Below are 10,368 nucleotides of genomic sequence, written 5' to 3'. Positions count from 1 at the left end.
CCCCTGTCTCAGACCGTTCTCCCTTATCCTATCACCATCCACCCCCGCAAACAGCCATTCCCCTCCTCTTCATACACTCCCTTCAAGTACTGGAAGGCCACAATGAGGTCTCCCTGGAGCCTTCTCTTCTTCAAGCTAAGCAAGCCCAGTTCCCTCAACCTTTCCTCATAGGAGAGGTGCTCCAGCCCTCTGATCATCTTAGAGCCCTCCTCTGGACTCATTCCACTAGCTCTGCATCTTTCTTGTACTGGGGGCCTTAGGCCTGGACGCAGTACTGCAGATGTAGAAGGGGAGTTGAATATGAGCAAGTTCTCTCAATTTGCAAGGGGTCACGCAGCTTTTCAAATTGCACTCTCAGAAAATGTTATTCCTAGAGCAGAGCAGCTTTGCTCATGGACGTGCTCCTCAAAAATGTTTTACCATCTGTTCTTGTTTGCAGGTAGAATGTTTCCCACAGCTATCCCTGAGGAAGCATCCTTTCACAGCATGTCTATTCCACTCCAGTTGCTAAGGTCAACATTTGTTTTTTACAGTTCTAAAATGCACTACATGCTGAAAAATACAAAACATCTAGAAATACTGTAAACTAGTAGATAGTTCTCACTTATACAAACGGGAAAGAAACTCAGTGGAATTCAAATGATTGTGATAATCATCACCAGCGAATGAAGACATTACCTGCACTGCTATTTTCAAAGCAGCGACACCAGTAATAGGGAAGAGAAAGAACTCAGAGTATTCCTAAAAGTTCACTAAATCTTTTTAATTCCAAAGCAAGATAAATTTCTCATGCATATTTACATCATGAGCCCTGCATACAGGAAAGGCACAGCTCTGCTTTCCATGGTCATCAACGTGCCTAGCAAATTGTTTTCTCCCCATTTGTGCCAGGTCATTGAAACAAGACAAAAAACATTGTAGGCAAACACCAGGGAATTTAACAGGGAGATTTCCTCTTCCCAGTTCCTGTGCTTCTTTGTTCTTGAAAGCTCAGTCTGCAGTCAGAGCTACTTTGCCTAAGGTTGGAGGATATTTGAATATTTTAGTTTTGTTTTATAGGAAGATGGGCTCACAAGTCAGTGACACAATTTTACTACTTAAAAAAATATATATATATCACTTTTAATTACTCCAGAGCTCTATTTAATGTCCCAGTAGTTCCCAATTATAAAGCTGGCCCACTGATACAGCAGATCAAGCTGAAACACACTGATGCTACAGTACATCCACTCTAGAGGAATGAACCAACCAGTCCTACGTTTAGTGAAGAAGAATGAAGGAAAGAATGTAGAGAAGGAATGAAAGGAGAGAGGAAAAAAAGAAGGGGAGGCTGTGAATAGAACTAGCCTTCTTGAGCACCAAGATGTTTCCGCCATCTTTCTCCATTTGGCCACTTTTCCTGGAAGTCCCAGATGAATGGTCATGGTGCACACTCACAGCAGCTGTCCAGAAAAAACGCAGCAACCCTGGTTTGTACAGGAAACATCCATCCTAATCAGAAATCCCCAAAGAGGAGAACTTGAGACATACCACAGCAGAAAGCAGATCTTTCAATTACATATGACAGCCTCTAGCTCTCCCCACTTAGAGTGGGTCTGCATCTACCTCCCAAGCCACAAAGGTGGAAGGGTTAATGTTGAAAAACCTCACATAGACAACATGGTATGAATATTAACATAGATGCCAAACTGTCAGCTGATAGGGCAGAACCAGTGCAAGCGACCTCTCCACAGTGCTGCTGGTCCCCAGGCATAGCTTCCTGAGACAAGTTTAACACAACAGTGGAAGCATTCTTCTAGCAACTTGCCTGCCTACCTCTCGGGAGGGACCTCCTCTCACTGCCTTCACACATTTAACTAAACTAGTTGCTCCTTCAAAGTCCTCAACATTTATTTTCTACTGCATTTCTCAAATTCACGCTCGCAGTGGTGCAGCAGCTAGGCAGAGTAGGCAGTAAAGCTGTTCTCACACACCAAGCACCTGTTGCTCACCAGCTGAACTGATCAAAGTGGGAATAAAAAATTTCCATCCTTTTCTACCCTGTGCACATCTGAAAAAATTGTGCAAGCTTTTTTCTTTCTACAAACTTCTTTCTTCTTGAACACTGATTAGATCAATATGTAAGAAACAGAGGACTAAACTCTGCTATGAGGGAGAGACAAAGCCTTTCACCTGCTTGCAGGAAAGTAACTCAGACACTGGGCCCATCTCTGAGGAGCTCAGGAAAAGTAACACATATGGGGCTACAAGAGGTTTTCCACTTGTAGGCAGACTTTAGGGTCTTACCCAAGCTTGTATTTTAATTTATTATTTTTCACATCTAGTGGTTATCTTCCATCTGTGCAGAAGTGTGTGATGGGGGAAGCTCTCCGGGAAGGCAGTATGTTCCCATTCCCCAAGCTCCTTAGCATGGGCAAGTCTGTGGAAATTCTACAAAGGCGTTAGAGCTCTGCAAAACTAGTCTACATAGGTTTGAAAGAAACTTCTGCAGTTTGAAGAGGGGAGACAAGCATATCAGACCTAACAGAAGCTGACCATTTCACTTCATTTGAGAAACTTCTGCCTTTATGGGCTCAAAGATAGAACGACAATCAGTCATCAAAATCTAGAATTTAATTTCTGCATTAAAAAGAAGAACACTATCTTATAGAAAGCTGCACTTAAACCACTGAGAGGAAGGCAGAGGGAACTCTGGCTGCTGTCACTCCAGTCTTCCTCATATTGTTATTAGAAAAATCCTGGAAGAAAACTGCAACTCCAATGTGGTGTTTGAAAGCCAGCATTCCTTTATTCTCACAATATGTACTGGGTGACTTAGAGTTCTGGTTCTACATTTAAACAGTTAATACAGACATACAAAATACACTGGCATACATATTCATTCACTGTTTTCTAAGAAATCATCAATATATACTAGTGTCCCTCTGGGAACGTGCAGCTGGGGACTATGATGGTCTACGACCACCTATTTCTTCTCCTTTATTTCATCTTCTTCTTCATCATGGTGCCAACTGTCCAACACCCAGCTGTTCTTCCCCAGTTTGGAAAATTTCCATTGCTTGTATTGTGACTTCAGCGCCTCTGCAAAGCAGGATCATTCAGGAAAGCAAGACTGTTACCATACCAAGGGAAAGCTAAACTGGAAAGTTTTAGAACTTAGCACACATAAATTCCTTCTAATATAATTGGTCCTTACACAAATATTTTGATCCCTACTGCTAAGCCAGCCTGCATCAATATGAAAAAGTATTAACAGGAGGGAATGCTGCTGTCAAAACAGGGAAATAGGTCAGCCTCCAATCCTATTAGAGTCTGTTTCTTTTAGGAGCCAGCACTAAAACAAGGAAAGTCTCACCGCTTTTCCCCAACAATCCCCACACTCAGAGATGAACTTAACCAATTAAACAAGTAAGAAATGTCTTCCTGACCCCCACAAAGGGATGAAATTTGAAGCAGAAGAATATACCATTCCTTGTTTTTTTCCTAGCTAATTGCAAAGTGAGCTCAGCAACTGTTTCCTGCCATGCAGAAAACAGTACATTGGCAGCTACTATGCCTGTGTATTAGTGTGATGCATGAAGATCTATTGTTTTCCATGTCAGTCTGCTTGTGTACATAAATATCAGTGAAATGAAGCCCAAACAGGAACTGAACTCTCTCTGGGAACATGCCTTCATGGCATACCCAGGGAAACAGGCAATTAAATATTTAACAACTGTGCAAAAACTTCTGAAAAACAAACCCCACTGTCTTCTTTTGTGGCTATCTTTTGCGTAAACTCATGCAGGGAAACTAAACAAGGCTGTTTGTTTATGCTGTTCATGCAAGGGTTATAGTTGTTTTTGTTTTAAACTAGCTTGGTCTAAATAATAAGAACAAGCCAAACAGTTCTTGTCATTGAAGAATTTGCAATGGAAATTTGTCTTTGAATACCCAGGAAATTCTATGGTACAATTTACACTCCTTTAGCAAGTATTTGGGAAACATACCAAACAACAGCATACTGTATTACATATAGTTGAAGAAACCTAATCTATAACAACAGGCAGTATGTACTGAGGAATACCGTATTTGTTCTGCTGTACAAACAGACATTAAAACATCATTTTAAAGACAGGTTATTTTTTTTGTAATTTGCATTGGATATTAGTTGGCACCCCAAAATGACCAGATTTTACACACTCTGCAGACCAGCTAAGCCAAAGTCCCCCACTCTGCTGGCATATCTGTGCTTCAAGTAGAGGTACAACTGTGGCACACATGGACGCACCTGACCTAGTTTTAGGCAGTTGCTTGTGCTAACATTACCCAGGTCTGTCCAGTACACTAGGTCTCTTTTCAAATATGAAATTGCTGTATTATACTCATAGATTATGATACTTTAGAAAAAATACCGCTTCCTATACATCAAACAGAAAAGGGAAAAAAAAAAAAAAAGAGCTTTCTAGCAATTCAAAGCTATTTATCAAAAGGGGAAATGGTTTTTGTGGTGGTTGTTTATTTCTGAAAGGATTATCAAAATGATTAAGTGTCAAGGCAACAGCTGTACAGAACGGCCACTTGCTGGATGCAAGGCCCTCCCAGAATTCCTGGGAGAAGCCACTCCTCAAAAATCTTCCTCAACTCTTGCTGTGACTGAAAATTTTCTACAACAGCAGAGTGCCATCTGCATAACAGGATCCTGTTCCAGCATCCATCTGATAGGATAGAGAAAAGGATAACTTCACCAATCTTATATTTTAAAATTCATGCAAGTGGGAATGGTGTTCACACCATGGCTGAAATGAAGGGCACAAGCGAGTGGAGGGGCTGGCTGCTTCCTCACTGAAGTGACTAACACACACCTATAGACAGTTACAAAGCTGCTCATTGCCTTACATCTCCCTCCTGCCCAAAGCCATCTGCTCCTTCTGGAGCTGAGGTTTCACCTAATCATATAAGACAGCTGCCAAAGGAAAGCATATGAACCACAAAAACCTGAGCTGAGGCTTTGCCGTTTTTTCTGTTCTCATTTATTGCTTGAAAGTTCAGAGTAATGCTTATAAAAAAAAATTAATCAATTTTACAAGTGGATGAAAATGCCCAGAACAAGGAATTTATAATGCTTTGAAAAGAAAGCCAAGATGGTGAGAAAGAGAAGCAGAGAATGGAGCAGCCAAGCAGTTATAAGGGGCAATTCTGTGACCTTTTCTATCACTTCTGCAGAGTTAAGATTAATGTTTAGATTTCTTAAAGAAAAAGGAGACGGGATTGAAGGAAAAACATGGAGAAGATACAAAATAAAATTCAGGAAGAACAAAGGAAGGACAGGGGGTCCCTGCAAAACAAGAAAAAGAAAAAGAGTTTTATTTACAAGGATCTGGTTAAACAAACTTCTCTTGCAGGTATATAGCAGGAGATGCTAGCTTAGCAGCTGCCTGTAAATATTGCTTGCTGGGCAGAACAAAAAGTGATAGAATTTACAGGATACAAAGATCTAGTTGAGCAAAACAACAAACTTTAAACCCAGATTACAAAGTGTATATAAACAAAGGAAATGAAGGGGAGAGGGCGGGGTGACTGATAGGCAAATTGAGAAGAACATGAACCCCAAGTACCTCAGCAATAGGGAAAGGGGGAAGGGCTCACTAACGTTCAGGACACAGGGATAAAACTGGGGCTGTGTCCTCCAGAACTTTGAGAGGCTCACTGGACTCTTTTTATTCAAGCAAAGAAAGCTGAAGTTTCTCCACTGCCTTTTTTGGCAGAAAGATGATTGACAAAGCTTACAGGAGCAGAAATTTTCCCAGCAGGATCTATCCAAGCAGCAGTAAGAATTACACCTGTCCCATATTTGACTACAGTTCATGTCTAGCAGGAGAGCAAAACAGCAAAGATCCTTGGGCAAAAAAAGACAAGTGAATCAAGAGGGAAAAAGAAAAGAGTTCAGAAAATATCACAGACTGGGGAGAGCACTCAAGTTACCCGAGGTGAGTCACCTGTTGAGGCTTCACACATACCAGGACCGGCAGGCAGCACTGCCTGGGCACACAGTCGTGAGATGGGTCAACCAGTCCAAAGACAAAGCAGAGTCCATCTGGAAGGTTTAATGATTTTTCCAGCCAATTGCTTCAAGGCTCTCAGTCCAAACTTACCTGAAAACTGAAGCATAAAGGCTCTTCAGAATTTGACAGCTGATTCTGTCTCAAGTGTGTAGGCTGACAAAGCAATTTCTACTAGCTGAGCTACTTTGAGTTGTAAATAAAAAATGCAGGCTTCTCAAAATTTCATTGTAGAAGGAATCCTGTCAGCTTTGTGGGATAAAGCATTTGTAGTTGTATATAAAAATAATGCAGCGGTGCCACAATGTTGATTTCTCTGGTTTACTCTTTGAAAAGCAAAGAAACATTGCCCTCTATTTAGGACAATAGGAAGAGTACACCTCCTCTCTTTCTTCCAGCATTATACCACAAGCATTTTAAATACTTGGTCACACTCCAGTCATTCAGCAAAATGGAAACATTTGTCTATTTTATTTAAACTTACTTTCTGATTAAGAAATCTGTCAAAAAACATGTCATGCACCCTGCTGTCCATATGAAAGGTGAAAGGTTGTATTTACATCAGTGGCATGAGAAGGAAGGCTGTGGAGCCATATGTTCATTTATTGGTTTTTGGTTTTTGGTTTTTTTTTAAATATTCTTGTTCCCTTTCACCAGAAAAGTGCTGGGGGAGTAAAAGAATTTTGTTTAACTGGGTTAATGTAAGATTGTATTGATGTATCTCATTGGGTCAGTGTGGTGTTGTGTGTAGATGCTTGGTGAACATCCTTGATCTTATAGCACAACATATAGCAAGAATTACAAAACTATTTTATGCAGCCTAAATGTAGTTATCTATTTTGATCTGTATTTCCATGCAGTCTTCTTCCTTCTGAATGCTTTTGATGAGCTACTGGTCAGAATATGCTGAGGTTTTACAGCTCAGCTGGACTGTGCCATACATCTCATGAATATAAGCCTTATTCATGAGCACTAAAAGCATGAAGTGACAATGCTCAGTTTTCTGTTGAGGATGGATGAGACCAGGCTCTTCTTGGTAGTGTGTAACAAATATGACAAGGAGTAATGGCCTAAAACCTGTACGAAGGAAGTTCCATACTAACATGTGAAAGAACTTTATGGTAAGGGTGACAGAGCACTGGAACAGGTTGCCCAGATTGATTATGGGGTCTCCTTCTATGGAAATACTCAAGTCCCATCTGGACACCGAACCTGTGCGACCTACTGTAGGGTACTTACTTTAGCAGGGGGTTTGGACTCGATCTCTTGACATCCCTTCCAAATCCTGTGATTCTGTGATTCTGTGAAATAAGAGAAGTGGAGCCTTTCCCATTCCTGCCCTTGAGAAATTTGCTTCAGCATTAGAAGGAGATAAACTCTGTTTATATTCCTGGAAAGATTATGAGATTATTAAGATGATGTCTGGACAGTGCTTTGAACATTTAGAAATGCTGCATTATGCTAAGCATTGGAATGAATAATGTTCCCTTCCTTTTTAATACCCTCATTTCCAAATACATACAGGCAGCCAAAACACAGAGTTGAGTATGCCAGAAATTCTGGTGTAAATCCCTGGCATCACACATCAGTGTGTTCTTTCATGTGAAATTAAAACCTCCTATTTGAGTATTAGTGGAAACAAAAGATGGGCACTTGAATAGTCAAAGGGAAAACAAAAAGGGAAGAGAGGTGAATGGAACAAATTGGACTGAGTTAACCTGTCTGTTCAACTCTAACCAAAGGGCAGCTGAAGAAAAACACTTTTTTTGCTCAGCTGCTATTGATGTTAGTCATAAAATATCACATGAGACTTACCAGGAGGTCCTGACCAATTGCACACTCATTTAGATGCCCATAATTCAACTCATGCAATTTGCTACATAATGTCTTCCTCTTAAAAGTCCAGTGTTAAGGGTTCTGTCTTCACTCAATATAGCTCTTTTGGTGGGACCTTGGAGAAATCCATGTTTTCTGCACCCCATATACATAAACCCAGATATTATAATTAATAATTTAACTTAAACCCTAATTTAATAATAATTAAAATGAGTTTTGCTAAGCTTAAGTCTGTTTTTTTATGGCGAAGCAGCTTAGAATTTCACACTAAAAGCTATTATAAGACATTATGTCCATATTCACTTAAAATTTAATAGCACTTAAAAAGAGAGAATATCCACTCAAAACATGAATTTAATAACAACATTATTTCTTAAATAGCAATATTAAAACAGAATACATATTCCCACAAGTCCCAGGAAAGCACTAAAGGGCAGCTCAGTTTGTCAGAATGGAAAGAACCACAAAGCCTCAGAAGCCCTGGAGAGCAAACCAGACAAAAGCAGGAAAGGCACAATGATTGAGATGTGCTGCATGGGTACAGGAGACCTGCTGGTGCCACAAAGGACACAGGATCCGAGCACAGTTCACCTGGCCCCGGTCTGCTCTTATAACATTGAATCTGCTTGAATACCTCAAGGACTTTTCTTCCTTTTCTATGAAGGTTGTGCAAGACAAAGAAATTCCAATTGCTGCTGCCCGTGCTTGGGAAGGGCAAATGGTGGATGGTGTTGGCAGGCCTTCACCAGAGCTGTGATGGATTGCTGTGCTTGTCTGTGACACCAGCTGGGTTCTCAGAATGAGAATGATATGTCCTAGCCACATCTTGGTATCCTTCTGCCAGCTCACCTTCTTGTGACTAAAGGTAGAAAAGAGGTGAATGCAGCCAGGACAAAGAGCAGTGTGGCTGTGTGCTGGGGAGGGCGTGAGAGGGTTATTTTCCATGTTTGAAGAAAATAATCCAAGGGGATTTAAAATTTTTCATTACTTTTCTTCTCTTCACAAAGTCCATAATAAAAACAAACCATATTAAGCATAAATGAGCCTACCAGAACTCATGAATAACTTGCATTCTTCCACTGGAGCTTGGCCAGTTACCCTTGGAAAGAATTCCTGTTTACTTTGCAGTGAATGTGAGAGACGCGCAATCTTCCAGAGGCTGTTACGACAGTAAAAACACAGCCAGAGGCAGTCACAAATCACAGAGAAAGTTAATTTGTTAATTTCAAGGACAAAGATTAAAATAATATATATTCTTTAAAAAGTTATTTTCTTTATCTCATAGAAGATGAGTTTACATGAAAGCTGCTCTGCAGATACTTCAGCCATTAGCTTGTTTTTCAAAGCCAATTAGATTTACAAAGAAAACTGGTTCCTCTACCAAAAGCGTTGTTCTCTGTTGGACTGAGATGGCTGTCTCATTGCACCTACATCTTTCTGCCAAAAAGCCTCAGCCAGGCTGCACAGGGAATTCAGATGCCAAAGTCCTTGCTCAAGGCATTCCCAAAATCTGCAAAATTTGGAGGATGATCAGACGTGCTTCCCGTTCCTGCTGTTTAGCAGTTCAGTCCTAGAGTTACAGCTACATAAGTTACATCCTGAACTGGTAGGCCCCCTAATGCTAGAAATTACAGAAAACACATATTTTCAGTACCCATGAGCCTGCATTTTGAGGCTTGATTAAGAAAACTAGCTTATGTGAGAGGAAAGTAAGTGTGATATACAGCCCTTACAGTGCACATATTTGTATTTTTATTACTTCCTGATGGCTTTGTATACAATATTTGTATTCCCCCTTTCTTGGTAAAGCTGAATGTAAACCAAGACTCAAAGAGAAATGCACTCTCATTTTCATTTGCACTTTTACCTTTTTGTGCAACTTGTCTTTTCCCACAAACTAACCAAGGGCTTATGATCCACAGATGTTTTCTGTCTCAAATCAGTCACATGCACACCAGCTGTCACAACTTTTCTGTCTGATATTTTTTCCTATGTCTACCTCATTTCTTTAAAGCATGTTCTCCAGTCTTTGTTGTTTTGCTTTATACTCAAGGCCAGGAACATGTCTAAGGCCTTTCCTGAACCAGAATCCAAAAACTGGTGACCTGATAACCCCCTAACAGTAGTAAAAACAAGGAGAAAAATACCGCCTCAAAGAGACACGTGAGTGTGTCCAGCCTCATCAGAAAACAGAGATACCAAGAGTCATATGCAAAAGGTTGCTGACCCAAAATTGCAGACCCAAGGGACTCAAATTGTTTAAACAAGGCTCAAGTAAACATCCAGACCTTCTGATGATTATCCAGACCTCTCTGAGAATCCACAAGTGTTGAGGTTCACTCTCCAGCACTCCCTTGAGTACATCCTGGAAGCAGCTTGAAGAGAGCAGCGATAAGGCATAGCCTTCCCAAAGCCAAATACAAAAGTATTAAATAGATCACGTTGGTAGGAAGTTATGAAACAGGTTATATTGTTGATATTGCCAAGAGAC

General features: G+C 40.5%; 1 long non-coding RNA gene across 1 annotated transcript; it reads right to left on the bottom strand.

The window, feature by feature from the left end:
• Positions 1-2,773: 2,773 nt before the first annotated feature.
• LOC122181541 lies at positions 2,774-7,623 on the bottom strand. Its single transcript, XR_006179468.1, has 3 exons — positions 7,281-7,623; positions 6,000-6,141; positions 2,774-3,081 (listed from the first exon to the last, which is right to left on the bottom strand). It is a non-coding gene; the product is annotated as an uncharacterized LOC122181541 (long non-coding RNA).
• Between the last annotated feature and the right edge of the window lie 2,745 nt (positions 7,624-10,368).

This window comes from Lagopus leucura, unplaced genomic scaffold (assembly GCF_019238085.1).
Source record: "Lagopus leucura isolate 7727_CA_CO unplaced genomic scaffold, USGS_WTPT01 Super-Scaffold_100009, whole genome shotgun sequence".
Classification (NCBI taxonomy): Eukaryota; Metazoa; Chordata; class Aves; order Galliformes; family Phasianidae; genus Lagopus; species Lagopus leucura.
Note: the sequence above shows the minus strand (reverse complement) of the source record. Positions and strands in the feature narration are given on the sequence as shown.